The sequence below is a fragment of the Pyxicephalus adspersus genome, chromosome 1 (assembly GCF_032062135.1).
Source record: "Pyxicephalus adspersus chromosome 1, UCB_Pads_2.0, whole genome shotgun sequence".
NCBI lineage: Eukaryota > Metazoa > Chordata > Amphibia > Anura > Pyxicephalidae > Pyxicephalus > Pyxicephalus adspersus.
In genome coordinates this window covers 117,148,844-117,167,222 of record NC_092858.1, presented here as the reverse complement: position 1 = coordinate 117,167,222, position 18,379 = coordinate 117,148,844, and the positions used below count along the sequence as shown (strand labels likewise).

The following is an 18,379-nucleotide window of genomic DNA, read 5'->3' as shown; positions in this document are numbered from 1 at the left end:
CTTCCTACATCATCCGACGCAGGCACGAGATCCAGTGACACAGATTGGGAAAAAAACTTGCCGATCTCACTGCAGATGCATGAGATTGCCAATTTTTTCCCCTTTGGATGAAAGGGCTCTTTCTACTCATGCCCAAGCATCCAAGGAGCAGCCAAGGGCCTACGTAGGTATCCCGGGAGGCTTTGCACTCCCATTCACTCTCAGTCACCTAGGAGATAAAGAATTAAGGAGGGCGGTGATGCGCCCTTTTTTTTAAAAAAAAAAGGGGTGTTGCACCTACAAAAAAAACACAAAGTAACAGAATTTCTACTTTAAATAAAAGGGTTGTCTACCCTGATATGTAAAGTGAAAATTGTGAACTTAGGTACGCTTTAATAACAGCATGCAATGCCAAGCTGCAATATCAAAAGCTAGCAAAGTAATTTCATGTATTAAAATAGGATTAGACTGCAGAGATGGAGACATTATCCTGTTCCAGTACAAAGCATTGGTCAGACCACATTAGGAATTTGCAGTCCAGTTTCGGGCACCAGTTTGCAAAAAGGACTTTGTGGAATTGGAGAGAGTCCAGAGAAGGGCAACTAAACTAATAAAAGGAATGGAGGAGCTTAGCTATGAGGAGAGATTAGCTGAACTAAATCTTAACTATTCATTGAGAAGAGAATCGGCTTCTCAATAATTCACTGTAAGGTAATTTCATGAGACAAGGTGCACTCTTTGCATCTGGAGGAAAATAAATTTAATCTGCGGATAAAGAAAGGATTCTTCACTGTAAGGTTTGTGAAAATATGGAATAGGCTCCCTCAGGAAGAAGTTTCAACAAGTACTATAGGTTGCTGTAAGAAAAAGCTGGGTGCTTTTCTAGAAGCACAGAATATAACTTGGTATTAAAGTTTTCTTTGCCTTCCACTGGATCAACAATATCTATAGGGTTGGTATCTGTGTATTTCCCTAGTGGTTTAACTTGATGTACTTTTTGTCAACCTAACTATTAATTTTACTATTAGCTAAAGGAGAATCTGCCTTATTACTAGGGATGAGCGAGTGAGAATATTAAGTTCAATCTTGCGGCGAATCGGGCCTTTCCGGTTTACCGAAAATGTAAGCGAGTATGGCCTTCTGATTCGCCGAGAGGTCGAGCTCTCGCCGAACAAAAGGATTTCTACGGCTGCATCATGCAGCCCTGGAAATCCTCTGCGATCCCTGGGCACTAGAGGTTAATTAGCCTCTAGTGCCCCAGGGATCATAGTGGAACTGCAGAATTCATCTGCAGTTCAGTTCCCACGGTCACGTGAACGTGGGAACTTTGCAGTCACAGCTGTAAATGCAGGCGATCCCGGGGCACTAGAGGTTAATTAACCTCTAGTGCCCTGAGGATCGCACACTGAGTTCATCAATGATTGCAGCTGTAGATCAACAATAAATTCAGATAAACTTCTAAGCCGTAAGTTGCTGCGTCACAACCTATTTTGTAAGTCCCTGTAGGGATTTCAGGTCTTCTTCATGCCCTTCCAACACTGTGGTGGCATTATCTATACTCAACAGGGAAGTACACTGGCCTATTTCTTTAATCTCTCTGAGGATAGCTTCTGTGCGGCATTGGAAATCTCATCTCATACAACAATGCGCAAATTGGCTATAAGTCATTAAGCTCACCCATCCCACCAGGTGTAGAGGAAGACATTTAAAATGTTCTCTTGTTAAAAGTATAACATATTTTCCGCTTTCTGGCTGTTTGATACAGCAATATTTATATCTGATCTGTTAGACTAATATATGTGACAATACAAACTATTTTACTCAAATGAGATCCATACTTGGTTATAATTGAGGATATGAGAGTTATTGATGCAGCAACATTTCATAAATCTCTAATGACATCTAGTGGCAGAATCAAAAACTGAGTAATGGAAGGATAAATCTCATGTTTATATGTAGATTGGAATAATAATAATAGTATTAGTAATAATAATTATCTTCTGAAACCGCACAGACATGCAGCAGATTCCCTGAGGACTAAGTGTCTTTCTAAAAGGGTTATATATTTTGAGATATTTTTATGACATAGAATACAAGATATAAAAAGTTTGAAGATGAATAACATATTCCTCCCTCCAAATAGCTTCCAAGTAATTGATGACACGATGGTGTGCAAAGTTCAATAATGATGTGTAAGATCTTTTATAAGATCTATATTGCCCTTTTTATACATAGGGACATCTTGTCCTGAAGCTGATTAAGCTAAATGAGACTGATCCTTATTGTTTTTTTGGTGTCCCATAAATGAAAAATTTTTTGGTAACATCTATATTAATATAATCTATGGAAAACTGTCAACTGATATCTCATGTATGCTTTTTAATGAATATTAAAATATGTTTTAATAATTTATGTTGTATAAAGAATAATGATTTTTGGTGCCTTAAAAGTCCAATAAATCTGCAAAATAAACATAGAAATTCTAATTATGGATGCGGCACCTGAATTATATAGCTGTCTCCCAAATTGATAGCTTCCTAAATACAAGCAGTTGTACAGGCGTACCTAATAAAGTGGTCTTTTCCACCTGTCTGACTGGAGTACATCTCTAGGTGTCCACCATTCAAGGTGACGTCCCTCCATATGGTCACAAATTTTTAGGGGTAGGGAGCCCCACTGCTGTTCTCTCATGGCATTTTACAATGTTGGGCCCTCATATTCAAAATTCATTAATGTGTCTATGGGAAGTCCTGTGCCTCCTCTATTAATTTGTGGTATCCCTTACCATGCCTTCTGGGGCACCAGTTTGTCCAGCTAGGCAGGATAACCCCATTTGGCAGTTCGCTTGTTACCACAGATGCACTCTTTAAAACAAATGCAGTGTCATTATGCAACTGTTATTGGAGGAGTCCCACCGTGTCTTTGTCTGTCCACCCTTAGTTTGGTGGCATCAGCTGGCACCCCGGTGCTGTTGTCCAGCTGCCAAATCTCCTCCACCCAGTCTCCCTTCTCCTAGTGACTCTTTTACACACATGCATAATTGCTGATGCAGGAGGTGGGGAACGCAGCATTCAAATACAGTAAATGTTAGTTTCCTAATCCTGTGAACTGCTCTGTTTTGCTGTATTGCAGTGACAGCTGTATAGGTCCTCCAGCCTATAAAATGTACAAATAAACTCCATAATGTTGGATTGTTGCTAAAATGATGTGTTTGTGACAATGATCACCAGGAGAAATCAGGGTAGTGAATCTCCCCAATTAATGCAACAAAAAATGTCAAAAGGTCTATTGCTTCCATACTTTATAAATAAAAAAAAAGTTTTGCTTTTACTAAAATATTCTACCATAAAATACTTAAGACTTAATTACAGCCCTAATTATCCCTTTTTTTCTACATGTATCCTCAGTACCTCTAGACAGGTCCTCTACATGGTGTAATAAAAAAGTAATACGAAATGTTTTCTGTCACCAAACACTTCTAGTTTGAAAGACATAGGTCCAAATCATTGTTACAACTTTCCTCACTTTGGGCCTGATTTATTAAAGCTCTCCAAGGCTGAATAGGGTACACTTTCATCAGTGAAGCTGGGTGATCCAGCAAACCTGGAATGGATTTCCTAAAAGTAATTTGCTATTTATTAGCAAATGTTTTTTCTCCTGGACCAGATCCGTTCCAGGTTTTTCATCTATGCTGATGAAAGTGTATCCTCTCCAGCCTTGGAGAGCTTTATTAAATCAAGGTAATTTTTGGATGTTTTTTTTTTAGATTTTTTATGTTTTATGAGACATGAAGTAAAGTTTACTGGCATTTTAAATTCTTCAACTTTGTCTGATAACCAGATGCCTTTAAAATTCCCTTTTCTGTATAGTTCTCTCTAGTTGTTATCTGGGATAAAAAAAAAATAATTCCACTCAATTGTATGTCTCAAGCAATATCACTTATATACTTAAAAGCATAAGGCAAGAGTAATTTAGGACTAATTATGCCATTTTTTTATCTTCATGGTGTAAGTCAAGGGTGAGCAACCTACAAACCACGGACCATATCCAGTCCTCCCCTCATTCCCTTTCTGGTGGTTGTCTTGTGGAGGACGGGGTGCTCGCATCTCCTCTGTTCCTCTATCAGATAGTACTACCAAGAGTGTGAGCTCCCTGAGAGTGGCCGTGTACTATGGACCTGGCAATCAGCTATGGCTGCTCCCCGCCCACCTTGCACCACCATGAGAGCTGTGTCTTTGTCCAGGCAGCTTCATTATCCCATTATCATAGAAACGTGACATTTTCAGGGTACACAGGGAACCGTTTCAAAACCTGGGTCCCCAAATTGATTTGCATGTTGGGGACTCCCGGGGGTGACTTCCATGGCAATGAGCATTAGGGTACTGTCAATTTGCTCTATACTGTGGTGCTCCAAATATACTCTATACTTGCTTGTTACCAAAACATCAAGGCTGTGTTCAGACTGGCGGTGAGGTTGCGGTGGGGTTACCTTTCTGATGTCATAGAATGCTCCCTAGGTAGAGACGCTCAGTACTGCTCACTGCTGCCTGGAGTCAAATCAGTGTGAGGGACTGAACGTCTGATGGGGTACCTGTTACACATAGCTGGCCGTACCTCCTCTGAACCCCAATTTCTCTGGAACAGAGGGATAATGGCAACTGAGAAGTGGGAGCCAGTAGGAAACTACATTTGTCCCGCCCCCCTTCCCCATTAAAATATCATACCCATCATAACATGCCACCCTGTCCCATGAACCCAGATTTATCTGTAGGAATGTGACTGCAAGTGCAGGACTCTTGTGGCCAACTCCCCCTAAAATTTCATCACTATTGCACCATCACAAGAATTAAAAAACTATAATGTCATACCGTGCTGCCCTGACACACATAGCTGGCCACTTACCTTTTGTGAACCCCATGTTCTCTTTAACTGTAGAGAAATGTAAGATTAATGGGGAAACCCACCATGGTGCCCTGTCTCATTTAAATTTCCCTTTATGTTCTTTGAACCCCAATTTCTCCTGAGAAGGGTAGTAGGGTAACTTTAGGTATAATAAAATGTAGGATAAATGGGGGACTCTTGTGGCTAACTCCTCCTAAAATTGTATTGCTGCGGCACCGTCACAAGATAAGAAAAACTATATCTGTCATACCGTGCTACCCTGTCACACATGTCTGGCCACTTACTTTCTGTGAACCCTAATTGCTCAGGAATGGGAAGATGTAGTAGTAACAACATGTACCTCTTGGCTATCTGTCACAAAAATTTCATTAAAGTTACATTTGCATTGGAAGTATCCATTGCAGAGATTTTGGGATACAAAAAAGGTTATCCTCCTATAACTGACAGGGAGCACTGTATGGTAGAGTTTCTGCTCTCTAAAACAGAAATGGTGAGCGGGGAGCAATATGACCATCCAGCACTGTATAATAGATTTAGTTTTGTATCTTTCATTGATTAAATGTTGCATTAAATGAGAATCAAATGGTAGAAATTCTTAGTTTGTCATCTTTTATTTGGTGCATTTACGTTACAGTATCTAGAAACATTTCAATTTAGTTTCTTTTTAAAATATAAATAATCTAGTTTTAAACATACATCTTTATTGTTTGTTTGCATTGTGGCCCACAAGTTTTTATCACAGCCTAAATGTGTAAACCCTCAGGGGTTTACAGGTATTATGCACAAAGGACTGAAGATACTATTTTTATTGTGACATTATTAGGGAGAACACTCAGTGACTGTAGGGTGGGGGGAAACTATATTGCAAGTTAACAAGCCCTTTGGTGACTAGTGTGAGTCTTGAAGAGTCATTTTTAAACCACAAGTTTAAATTTTAACTTTGCTGCCAAGTAACAAAACTACCTAGTCTCCTCTGTAAGCATACAGGTATCACAAACAAAACGGGACTTTTTGGCCACAGAGTTTTAAAATAAATGAAAATATAACTTTTTTTTAGAATGTTTAAAACACAAGTAAAAAGTTGACAATATAACTATATATAAATAAAAACAAAAATATTTTCACATCATAGCATAGTCTCATATAGGTCAGATGGAATTTTTGACTTTTTTTCTATGGGTTTCGCAGGTTTAAAACTTGCTTCATCAGGAAGGTATTGAGACCTAATGATATACAAGAATCCCCCTTTCTGTTTTCCACCAGCTTGTTTCCCCTCTCCTTCTCTCCCCCACTCTTCTTTTCCTTTCTCTATCCCATTGCTAATAGAGGCAATATGATTTTTTTTAAAAAATCACGCCAATATTTTCCAGTTACACATAGAAATTTTTCCCCACTGTAGAGTAAAGGGTTTCTTTTTTCTCATGTACCTGGAAGATTTTCCACCATAGAATGTGTGTGCAGTGTCAGATGATTTGCTTTATAAAGAGTCCCCCCAATGATTTTCTACCTAAAATAAAAGTCAAAATATGAGAAAACAGGTGAATTTCATTAGCAACAATAAGTATATAATGCCACAATTGTAGAAAACAATCACATATATGTGGGAACTAATAGGGAAAGAAAAGCAGATCTACCAAGCACTTTGTCATATGTAAACAGTGTTTTTTTTTCTAAATTGCAGTTCTATGCAGAAGTACATTTTAGTATGGCTATTTTGCATTATACGTATTGATGTCTATTATGTTAAGTTTAGGGTGACCCCATGGTGCTTTTGCCTGAAGATGTAGACATTGATTCATAACAGACATCTTTCTTTTTTTTCTTAATTTTTTTTATTGAAAATGGAATCCAATTAATGTGCAATGAAACATCAGCAATATTGAAACATATAAAAATATATGCATAAAACAAAATGTTCACTTCTCCCAAACAGCCTGTAAGAGGCCACACCTTTAACACACTAGGCAGGAACAGAAAAGCAACTCTGCAGTAAATTTAAGAAGGTCAGTTATTATTAAACCATAGAAAACAATTAATAAATGAAACCATTCTATATTACAACTACTAGTCTAAACTCACACACCAATGTTTCTACTAGTCTCAGTGTGTCCTTCGTTGGGGCTCTTGTCATTTGTTGGAGCACTCGGCTAAACAGAAGTATTTGTAATTCACAAGGAAATTCATTAAAGAAGCCAAATACTTAACAAAACTTCACATCAAGTCAATCAGAAGAGAACAGATCCCTTTAACTGGCACAATCACAGTATAATACTCAGTTTTCCAAGGTGAATGCTATCACTCCCGACCACTTCACTGCAGATAAGGGTCCTTCAGATGTCTCCTTTTAACTATTTTAGGGTCTCTCTTCTGTTTCTTTTCTGGCAAAACTCCACTGGGTGCACACCGTCCTCCACTATAAATGTTCTTTATTTCTCCTTGTTCACACTGCAGGTATCTTCTTCCCGACCCCACACCAAACAAAATCAGCATTCTTTCTTAAGGCCAGCAGTTCAAGCAGCAGAAAATTCACAATAACACTGTAGGTTACCAGGGGTTACAGGGGTGTTTCTATTCAAATATGGAGAGCATTTAAATTGTCTTCTTTTCCTGCTGTATAGAGATATATTCTCACCCATCCACCATGGCACAAAAACAAAAACAAAAAAAAAAAAAGGAAAATAAACAGACAAATTGCAAACATTTTTATTTATATAAAACAAGATTTCCTAGGGCTAAGCATTTTTCATTTAAAAACCCTACAAGGAATCCATCTGTAAATCCTGTAATATAGTATTTCATTCTCATTTCTACCATTTTTAAAGCATTCAACCAAAAAGTGGGATTGCAATTGGAAAAGCATTTTTTAGCTAGACAATTGGTATGACATTGACAAGAATACCACAGTCAGATTTCCCCTTAAAGAGTATAAACAAGAGTTCCTCTTTAAGGTATTGGTCTAACACTATGGAAACAGGAACATAAATTATTCCTTATCAGGTATTCCTCTTTTTCATCATATAAGCTACAAGTACCACTTTACCACCTAGTGGCTAGGTGTAGTAAAACTCAAAATCTGGAGGATAGGGCTAGTGACGTGGCCACTGACTGACCTCTGAGCTGTACCCAGGAACACATTTATTAATATTCTTCATATTTTCACCAAAGAGTTACATACAAACATAGCTGGAATACACAGAAGAGGAGAACTACATTGACAAATAACACAAGAAATAACAGACTGAATGTGGATTTCAGCATTCTAGATCACTATCAAATAATTGTATGACCATTCTCATCTTTGTGAATCTTTTCTCTCCTCCTCTCCCATCCCAGAGCCTATATATTTTCTTACCTAATTACCATTCGCAATTTTTATTATTCTTTTGTGTTTGTTGTCTTTAAAAACAATTTAAGATTTTGCTAAGCCTTTGTGTGTCAGTACTGCTTGGACTCAGAAGTGGGTAGAACACACAAGCAAGAGTTGGTCCTGAAATGAAATTGTTGGCATAAATATAATATGGTATTATAATACACGGTTATGTTTTAAATTCTTTTACAGTTTACCTAGGGCTTTTTCGGCATTCTGTACATCAGTTATTTTGAATGTTGCAATTCTAATTATTTCTATGGTTTGTCCAACTCAAATTGCTATAATTAATATTCTATCCCTGGCTTTTTTATTAAGGCTTAGTGGAGTACCCAGTACCAATGTAATTCAGTCTGTAAGGTCAGCCGACTCACCTGTCCACATTCCAGTGTTTAGGCTCCTACGCTTCTTCCTCCTTCAGATGTCGTGATTGGGCCTATATTGGGATGAAGTAACTCCAATGGGAAGTTGGTAATGGTGGATTTCCCCGGCAACCAAAGCTGATGTTGTGCATGCAAAGCAATCAGGCAGGCAAGACACATTTTTGCAGAAAGGGACATTGCCTGTCCCTTTCTGCAAAAATAGCATTCATGATCATACAAACTTAAAAGTTGAACTTAAGTTCAACCTTTATACTTTATTCTGTTAAAAAAAAGTCTGGGTAATCATATTACTAAAATATTACTTTGAGTGAATAGGCCAACAGAATAGTCTGGCCACAAAGTTAAAAACTATGCATTCAATAAAGATAAGGATTCTAATCCAAACCTAATACATAAAACAGTCCATTGGGGAACTAGAAAAATAGAAATAGAACAGAAATAATATAAAATAAAAATAAAATAATATAGTGTCCTGCTGGTACTTATTAATTTTGCTCTGCATTGAGAAAGAAACATGACCAATGTATTATTGTGCACCAAACATAATATTAAAACTTAAACCCAGTACATACAAACTGTTAACTATTCAGCACACATTTTATTTTCTTCTGTTCGTTCAAGCTGAGCAGGTACCAGGTTTTTATGTGCAATCCAGGAGATGTTCTTTGCCCTCCGTCATAACCGATTTCAGATGGTGCTAGATTAAAACGTCAGCCTCTGAACACCAAAAGAGATCGGTCACTCTGTGTGAGGGAGCTTGGGATCACTGGGATAATAATTATATCACAACAACTGAACAAGATAATATTAGCTCTAGAATAGATTATTATTTTAATTTTTATTTTTTAATAATTTCAGATTGTGTTTTTTTGAATGTATACAATATATCAGTGTTGCTAAAATTTAGGGATAATGGGCCTGATTTTTCAAAGCTCCCTAAGACTAGAAAAGAGAGACTATCATGTATGAACCTGGGTTATCCAGCAAACCTGGAATGTATTTTCCTAAAAATCATTTGCTATTAGTTGACAAATGTTTTCAATCCTGGACCAGATCCATTCCAGTTTTCCTAGATCACCCAGGTTCGCCTATTATATTCTGTCTCCTGCAGTGTAATATATAGCAACAACACTACACTGCAAAACAGCAAAAGGACCTTAGTTATGCATGCTATGGTAGCTCCTTTATAGATGTAAAATAACAAAGAGAAATAAGGTTTGTAAAACAGTCCAATTTTGTATGTTTTATTTTTAAATCAAACAGATTTTTGTGTTCAGATTGTATACCACCTATAAGTATATCAATAAAAAAACCCTACACATTGGGCCTGATTTATTAAAGCTCTCCAAGGCTGGGGAGGATACACTTTCATCAGTAAAGCTGGGTGATCCAGCAAGCCTGGGAAATATTATAAAGATTCTTTCTGATAATGTCACTCCAGTAGCCCTCCTGAACAAACAAGACTGAACTTGGAACAGGCAAGTGGAACTCAAACAATTTTTGCCCAGGCAAAGCCCAGAGAGTTAAATCTATTTTAGCAGCACATCCGAGGGAGTAGACGACCTAGTAGCAGATTTTCTCAGCAAGTAGATCCTTTAAACATTAAAAAAAAACCTTAAACCCCCTGGTTATCCTAATGATTTCCCAGGAAAATGGAATGTCAGACAAAGATTTGTTTGCAGACAAGGTTAACAAGCAGATATCCTTTTTGTTGAACTGAGTGGATGGTATGAGTATTGGTAAAGGACACCCTTGTATCCCTTCATGCCCTAATTTGGGCATATTCTGTTTAGGAAAATGTGTTCCACTTATATGTTACTACCTATAGAAATTGTTATCTTATAGATGGTATTCTTTTTTGTTTCACAGATTGACTGTTAATATTGTGACTGCTGTACTCTTTTGACAGTTGGCCAATAGGTAACAGAATGGGCCCTATTTATTAAAACTCCCCAAGACTGGAGAGGATACATTTTTATCAGTAAACCTGGGTGATCCCAAAAAAACATTAAAAGGATCTGGTTCAGGATTGAAAACATTTGCCAACACATAGCAAATAACTTTGGGAAATCCATTCCAGGTTTGCTGGATCACCCAGCTGATGAAATCATCTATCATCAGCAGCCTTGGAGTGCTTTAATAAATCAGGCCCCATGTGTAGGGTTTTTTTGTAAATATACTTGTAGAAATACATGTAAAATCTGTTTGAATTAAAAATAAAACAAAAATATGGAATGTTTTACAAACCTTATTTCTCTTTGTTGTTTTACATCTATAAAGGAGCTACTTAGTATGCATAACTAAGGTCATCTTGCTGGTCTTGCTTGTTTGCAGTGTAATGCTGTGCTATACTACTGCAAAAATTTCAAAAGCAGTTAGACAGGAAGTGGAACTTTTTTTTATAGCTAATGCACTGAGAAAAATATAAAGAAGCAAATGTGAAATGATAAAACATTATTTAAGGCAAACTTTAGCATCTTACCTTTTATATATATGCTCTGATTAAAAATATACAATTCTTTTTCATTACATAATCCTTTCCATGTTACGTGCAGATTTAAATTTTAATTATGCTATTCACTGTGCATTGTGAAGGCCTTAGTATGCCTCAAACACTCTGCAATTTTTTGAAATGTATATACTTTTTTTAGGTCATTGTACTTTACAATGGGGTACAAATAAATATACAATAATTGTTAGCAATGCAAAATGTAACAAGACATGGAATTGCCTAAGTGGTCTGCTCACAATCTAAAAATGCTAAAGGTAAGAAATGTCTGAAGGAAGGAGGCCCAACCATCTAAAGTATACCCTAATAAACATCAAAATAAAGTATCAGATTACATACCAAATATCTGAACATTAAAGTTCTATTCTTTAGATGAAATGGCCATTTGCTGCAAATGACACTCTTCCTGTTTCTTCATGTCTACATTCAATTCTTCATTTAGGATAGAAATATGCTTCGGATGTAAATGCTGGGACCTTTGGAGGTAATCAGCTCACTAAACACTAAACTGCACACTAAATTAAAGGACACCTATTCTGAATAATAATTTTAGTACCATAGAATGTCTTTTCTGCAAAAATGGACCTGCATGCTTGCTGTTTTATTTAATTTTCAAACTTCATTCAACACTTCAACACATTATGGACTCTATTTATAAAACAGGGAATCTGACATTCCCTCAATCATTCCTTGGTGGTAATTAATTACTGTCATTGAAACACAAGGGCATGTTTGATGGAATGTCTGATTCCCTGTTTTTTAAACAGAGTCCTATAAGTCACTGAACTTACATTTTCTGTATTTGCTGCATGCTTCACTTTTGCATTCTAGCAGACTTGTATAGGGAGATTAACATTTCTGAAGTGCACAAAAGCCTTCTTGACAGCAGCCCCAAGTTAAAAAAGACAAATATAAATATTCCAAAATCATAGCAGCATAATTATCATAATTAAAAGCAAATTTCAACCCACACACTTGTTGAAGATGTTCCAGTAATGTGAGAAAATATATTTTGTTTTTTAATCTTCATTTAATGAAGTCACACTTGGTGATCCTACCAGCAGCCATGTGTTGATGCAAAGTATACACATGTATTTCCTTATCTGGCTTTTGGGAACACACATGCTCACATTCACCAAATAGTCCTGGAATGGGTCCTGTCAGAAGCGAGCATTGGACCTTGCTTGAGTGATCTGGAGCACTGCACATTTTTAAACTACACTTCTCAAAAAGAGAACACGTAATTCAAGACTCAACACTGTATAACAAAAAGTCAATTAGGATACCAACCTGTCAAAATTAGGAAGCATAAGTAAATGTGAATCAATTTCACCTACTTTGGTGCAAATAAAAGCAACTGCTGTTGGACAGGACAACAAGCAAGCCAACCCCCAAAGTGGTAATGATTTTACCACAGACCTTTTCTTTCTCCTTATTCTTCCAGACTGATTTTTCATCGGTTTTGCATTTTGCTACTACCATGACCACAGGTACTGTACAGTCGCATGAGGCAGACCTCCAACCCATTCAGGTTGAACAGGTAGTCCAGATCCTCCAAGATGGCACATTCATTTGTGCTGTTGTAAGGAATTCAGTTTCTCTTAGCCCAGTCTTAAGAGTGTGGAGGAAATACCTTTACACAAGGAGAGCTGGACAGGGCTGTAGAAGGGCAACAACCCAGCAGCAATACTGGTATCTGTGTCTTTGTGCAATGAAGAACAGGAGTCCTACAAGATAAGCTCCAGTGGGATACTCATATGCATATATCTAACCAAACAGTCAAAAACTCCATTAGAGTCCATGCGGGTGGCATGTGCACCTGATGTCCTGTATTGGGACTTGTGCTCACAGCCCGTCATCATACAGCTTGACTGACAGCCAGAGAACATCAGAACTAGCAGTTTCACCACTGGCACCCCATTCTCTATACAGATGAGATCAGGTTCACAATGAACATGTGACTGATATTAAAGAGTCAGGACACCCCATGGTGAATATTTTGCTGCTTGCAACATCATACAACATGACTGGTTTGGCGGTGGATCAGTGATATTCCTGGGATCATATATTTGAGTGCCACACATACCTCCATGTGTTAGCTAATGGTAACCAAACTGCCATTAGGTACCTGAATTAAAGACCAATTGTTAGACCTTACACTGGTGCAGTAGGAACAAAGCTCCGTCTTATGTGGCCAGAATGTATGAGCAGTTCCTGCACTGACTGGCCCCCACTTCCCCCATTGTGAATCCAATGGAGACATTAGGTATTGGTGCAACTAACTCCTCCAAGTAGAGCTACAGACTGTCCATGAGCTTATGAATGGCCTGATCCAGGTCAATAAGGAGATCCCCCAGGCCACCAAACACCACTGAGTCACATGACAAATTATGAATATCACATACAGAGATTAAATCTGTTATTTAATTTTTTACTTTGATTTTTAGTGTAATTGTGAATATTTTTTAATATTACTTGTTACTGTTTTAACCTCCCCTACATAATAATCAAGTTTACTGATTTTCCTATACCATTGCAGTTAAAATTTGAGTTGTATTGTGGTTGACTTGCTTCGTACAGCAGGCTCCAGGGCCCAAAGTATACCACTGTTTAAGTAAAAGAAAATCTGTACAGTGATTAAATATATGATATGAATAAATGAGGGGTAAAACATGCAAAAATGTATTGATACCATCATATATAAACATTTATTTCATCTATCTTCCCTGAAAAGTAGTTTTTAGCAAATTATTTACATAATTAAAATTAAATTATGAAAAATATAGATTTATGGAAAAAAATACATATAAGAATCCAGTTTAAACATCACTTTACATATTCAACAGAAGGTGTATTATGATTTGTGTAACACATTTCTGGAAGAGTTAAAGAACATGCTTTTTAAAGGTCTATCCTATTTATTCAGCATCACAGTTTGCAGTCTTAAGAACTGGCCTATGTCACTATTTGCAGCTGTTCATTGGAACTGGATCTCTGCAGGATCACCCTCTCCTACACCTAGGTTTCATACTAGGTTCTTGAAATCCTTGGAAAACTACAATGTTCACCTGTTAAAACATTTCTGTTCACCACCAGCTGGCTCCAAGGAAGAAGCCACTGGACATTTTTGGTCATGTCTGGAGAAGCTTCTGTACCCATGAGCTATGTTCCAGGGCTGATTCCTACTATAATTTCTTTTAACTGCCTGTCCCAACCTTTTTCTGTTTTTTGAAGATCCTTGTTGCCTGTCTGTTCTGACCTTTTGATTTTTTGACTTTGACCTTACTTGCCAGTTTTCTATCACACTTTGTTTTACTTTGTCATCTCCTGCCAGTGCAACCTGAAAGCTGTCCACAGCAAAGCCTATTATCCCATGCAGGGTGCTCTGGTGAACTCTGGGCAGTTCCACAGACCCTGCACCTTGGCAATCTTTAGCGCCTACACTTCCTATATGACACAGAGGGTCAATGACCTCCAATAAATTCTGGAGCTTTAAAAACCTGTGCTAACCTGTAAATATTAACAGTCAATGAAATAACATTACACAGAGCGTGTATACAAACATGTGCCTACATGATATACATAAAATTGCCCAGATCACTTATAGCCACACTGTTCAAGCATTTTAAGCTCCAGAAAAAAAAAAACATAAGAAAAAGGATCAGTTGGGGACAGGAAGGGGGGTTATTAGAGACGGGATCAAGAATAGGTTTCGACTTAATTGCTCTATGCACATGTTCTTAGGTAAGAAGTGGTGTTGCCTCAAATAAAGATGAAAAATTATGTCAAACATCATACATACAGATTACTTACATCGCTATTTAAGTGATGATACTAGCATGATTCGTTGCAATTACATTATATATGCATTTTTTAAAAATCTGATTTCAAATAAAATTATAATTTGTAAGAGTATCAATACATCTTTGCACATTTTAGTACTAGCATAAATACAATCACTTTACAGGTTTCCTTTAACTTATGGAAGATGCTATCTTTCCAGCAAAAAAGTGTCGGATATTGTGGTGAGCTCACTCATCTTTGCATACCTTGCCAACAATTTTGCATTTTTGTAGGTCAGTCTGTTTTATATAATTGTCATTCAACTCCAAGAATGATTACTACTATTGTATAAAATATTCATGTTCCATTGTTACTGCTGTCCTGTGCCAGATACAAATATTAAATTGTATAACTTTTCTTGATTAGTGGATGCTCCATTAAACTCCAAGAGAGGACTGGCTAAAAAGTAGAAGACGAATCTGTTAGAGGTAGATATGGATCCTAATATAGAAAACCCCTGCCCACATACACAAGCACACATTATTTGTCCTCTGTTCAAACACACATTTCAATGTCTAGAAAGGGTGCAGAATGTTGAAAGAGCCATTTCCTGCTCTGGTCATGGGGGGTCATACTTTGGTTCTTTTACTTTGGGTGGTAAGGGACCTTAGCTATTCACTGCCATCACTTCCTGTCCCAGGGACAAGCTTTTCACTAGACAGGAAGTGAAGGAAAATCTCCAGCAGCAACACTGCTATTGTTGTCAGTTTTGTGTTACGTGCCTCTAAAAAAAGGAAATTTCTCTAATGAAGCCCTGAATAAAAATGATACCTTTATATTATTTCCCACTTTATCTATAACTAAGAAAAACAAAAACATTTGGATATACACTTTAATTCCTAATGTGAGCTTGTGAGCATCATTAAAGTTTTAGAGCGCTGAGATGTATCTTGAGGACAATGGGAAAACCAATAAAGTCTGCCTGCAGTTTCCAGTATCTTTACCAGATAACCAAATAAAATCTCAGTCCAGAAGAAATCATTTGCTCATACTTTGAGTTTTTAGGTTTGTACTATTACATGTTGCACTGCTTTGCATTTTATTGTTTTTTAACCAATTAAACAACTTGTCATAAAAATACAATTGGATAAGACTCCAGGGTGCAACAGCAAAGATCTTTATTTTTATTTTTTTAATTGTGTTTACAATTTTGTTCATCTATACACAAGAATGATAATGTTTGGTACATAAAAACGCTAGTTTGCAAACCCTGCAGCCTAACATTATTAGGCAAACAGAAATGTAATTTTAAATGCACTAATCAAATTTTAGTTTATTACTTTATGATGAACAACATTGTTCACATACCTTCATTTATTTTGCAGATTATCAGGAACATATTTTTAATATTTAAATATATTAACATGTACTTTAACATTAACAGCTACCTATGTACAGTGCTACCTTTAGTGGTGCTGTAGTAAGGAAACTAGCTATTAGTCAATGGAAAACTTCAGTTTTCCCAAATATTGCTTCAGCTTTTGAGGTGCCACAGTCAGAAAAAGACAATGGACCTGATTTATTAAAGCTCTCCAAAGATGGAGAGGATACACTTTCATCAGTAAAGCTGGGTGAATTGCTGGATCACCCAGCTTCACTGATGAAAGTGTATCCTCTCCAGCCTTGGAGAGCTTAAATAAATCAGGCCCAATATGTGATATGTGTTGCAGAATGGGGTGGTTGTTCACTCCATGTAATGAGAAACATAGGTCACCCTCTCCCTAGCTGATCAGAATATTCCTCTGTTGGGCCTGGAGTTTGAGTGGGTTTGCATCCTGGCCACTAAATTCTATCTGCTAGAATATTTGCCTCATTATAACGGCCCTTAAAAAACTCACAGGAAGTGTCTGTGTTGGAAGTTTGGGAGACTTTATTCTGCTAAAACTGTTGTTGAAGTTTGTGAAAATAGCTAGGAGGACTCATTCTGACATGTGGATTTCCTGGCTTTAGCCATGGGCCACACCATGGACTATGTGTGATAACTTAAGGTAGACTTTTGTTTTCAAATTGGACTTTGTGTAACACTGTTCGGATATTATGCTGCTGAGTTAGGTAAGCATGTTCGGCAGGATTTTATGTTATGTTCGGCATTGTTTATGTTAACTTTTTACTTCTGTTAAAGAAGCATTGTGTATGTCATTGTGGATCAGATTGCAATAAAGACATGATCTCCTTTTATGACATTCTAGTGTCAAGCTAATCACCTTAAATATCACTATATTTTTATATACTTGCCATCTGATTCCTTGCTGTGCTTCTAATAGATGTGAGTCTTACTCCTAAAACACTGATTTCAAATGGTGCTAGATACATTAGTTATTAAATCTAAGTCACCACAAGAAACCAGCTTCTGGGAATAGACCTATGTCTCTGCCTTTCTGAATAGACCAAAGACTGGTAATCCTGTAAAAAAAAAGAAAAGATATTAAGGATCAACTGTACTTGTTCAATATCTAGGCTTAAAAAAAATCTTAATAGTTCATTTAAACCATGACTTGGCTGTTTGAATTTTATTCAACTTTACCAATTAGAAAACATACATTTTAAAGCTTAACTGCAGGAACATATAAACAAGCTCACATTTGCGCAGCTTTGAATTTCCACAGCAATTTCAAACTTTAGCAGATGCAAATCTGACAAACAGGATAGCTGAATCAGATTGGATATTGTAGGGATTTTATGAAGTACACCTATTTCTTCCTGGAATATCATAAATATAGGTGGGCCAACAAAGCCGTTTCCAGCTCTCCTATAACTTCCACCAGTAAGTCAAAAAATCCATGGCACTTTGTGCATTTGTCCAGTGTGTTAGCTCTCTAGATGCACTTGGGTTTGATCCTGGAAGTTGCAGTTCAAACCTTAAAAGAATTAGTTGTGTTCAAAGAAATGCAGCACAACACAAATCAGGTTAAATGCAGCCTCTAAACTGCCATGAGCACTGCTCAGTACAAGTAAATGTACAAGTAACTTGTGCTTGAGATGTATTACAAACACGTCAAAAGCACTAAAACAATGCTCACAGTCACTTACCCTAAATAGGTTTAAACTAAGTTTAAAAAAAACATCAAGTTAATTTACCTGTTGAAATCATTTCCAGAAACCTTCTATAGGACAGCACATGAAAAGATGAAGAGGTTCCACTCACCTGAAACATAAAACACATGGTTTACCAACTATAACATTACACCTTCATCCTCTGCCTTGTTATGGATTTAGGAATTCACTTTGTTCACTTGTAAGGGCCAAACTAAAAATCTTTCATTTGAGTTTTGGATATAGTAGGGAATAAATAGAAATCCTGTCAGGTTTTTACTACTATCCAGGACTTTAAAGGATCTCTGAACTACTTTCCTGTCCTACTGACAATGGTTTTACCAGACAGAAAGTATGAACATA

General features: G+C 37.0%; 1 long non-coding RNA gene across 1 annotated transcript in view; it reads right to left on the bottom strand.

The window, feature by feature from the left end:
- Positions 1–6,690: 6,690 nt before the first annotated feature.
- Positions 6,691–18,379, bottom strand: part of LOC140340114 (uncharacterized) — a 43,789-nt gene continuing 32,100 nt past the window's right edge. The window contains exons 2-3 of the long non-coding RNA XR_011922591.1: positions 18,062–18,128; positions 6,691–17,386 (exon numbers count right to left, since the gene is read on the bottom strand). This is a non-coding gene — a long non-coding RNA (uncharacterized lncRNA). The remainder of the gene's footprint in view (positions 17,387–18,061; positions 18,129–18,379) is intronic.